Source organism: Arachis duranensis, chromosome 6 (assembly GCF_000817695.3).
Source record: "Arachis duranensis cultivar V14167 chromosome 6, aradu.V14167.gnm2.J7QH, whole genome shotgun sequence".
Classification (NCBI taxonomy): Eukaryota; Viridiplantae; Streptophyta; class Magnoliopsida; order Fabales; family Fabaceae; genus Arachis; species Arachis duranensis.
Genome location: NC_029777.3, coordinates 37,395,464 through 37,396,756, shown reverse-complemented (window position 1 = coordinate 37,396,756; position 1,293 = coordinate 37,395,464).

The following is a 1,293-nucleotide window of genomic DNA, read 5'->3' as shown; positions in this document are numbered from 1 at the left end:
ACAGATTTGCAAGAATTCAGCTAAAAACTGATGAGGATCTTCCAATGGAAGTCCATGGAACTTGCAATTCTGTTGCATTAGAGAAACCAATTGAGGCTTAAGCTTAAAGTTGTTTACTCCAATGGCAGGGATAGAGATGCTTCTCCCATAGAAGTCAGGAGTAGGTGCAGTAAAGTCACCCAGCACCTTCCTTGCATTGTTGGCATTGTTGTTGTTTTCGGCTGCCATGGGTTCTTCTTGTTTGAAGATTTCTGTTAGGTCCTCTACAGAGAGTTGTGCCTTAGCTTCTCTTAGCTTTCGCTTCAAGGTCCTTTCAGGTTCAGGATTAGCCTCAACAAGAATGCTTTTGTCTTTGCTCCTGCTCATATGAAAGAGAAGAGAACAAGAAAATATGGAATCCTCTATGTCACAGCATAGAGATTCCTTGAGGTGTCAGAGGAAAAGAAAAATATAAGGAAGAAGTAGAAGAATTCGAACTTATCAAGAAAGATGGAGTTCGAATTGTGCATTAAGGAATAGTGTTAGTCCATAAATAGAAGGATGTGGGAAGAGGGGAAGAAATTTTCGAAATTTAAGTAAAAGATTTAAAAACATTTTGAAAAACACTAATTGATTTTCGAAAACCAAGGGTGGAAAAGAAATCAAGTAATTTTTGAAAAAGATTTTGAAATTAGAAATCAAAAAGATATGATTGAAAATTATTTTGAAAAAGATGTGATTAAAATATATGATTTGAAAAGTTATGGTTTTAAAAATATGTGATTGAGAATATATGATTTGAAAAACAATTTAAAAAGATTTGATTTTAAAAATTAATAACTTGGCTAACAAGAAAAGATATGATTCAAACATTAAACCTTTCTCAACAGAAAAGGTAACATACTTGAAATGTTGAATCAAATCATTAATTGATAGCAAGTATTTTCGAAAAAGGAAAGAAATTGATTTTGAAAACATATGATTGAAAAGATTTGATTTGAAAAAGATTTAATTTTGAAAAATGTTGAAAACTTGAAAAAAAATTTGAATTGAAAACAGAATCTTCACTCTTGTACCATCCTGGCGTTAAACGCCCAGAATGGTGCACATTCTGGCATTTAACACCCAAAACACTACCCTTTTGGGTGTTAAACGCCCAGCCAGGCACCCTGGCTGGCGTTTAAACGCCAGTTTGCCTTCTTCACTGGGCGTTTTGAACGCCCAGCTTTTTCTGTGTAATTCCTCTGCTGTATGTTCTAAATCTTCAATTCTCTGTATTATTGACTTGAAAAGACACAAATTAAAATTTTTTAG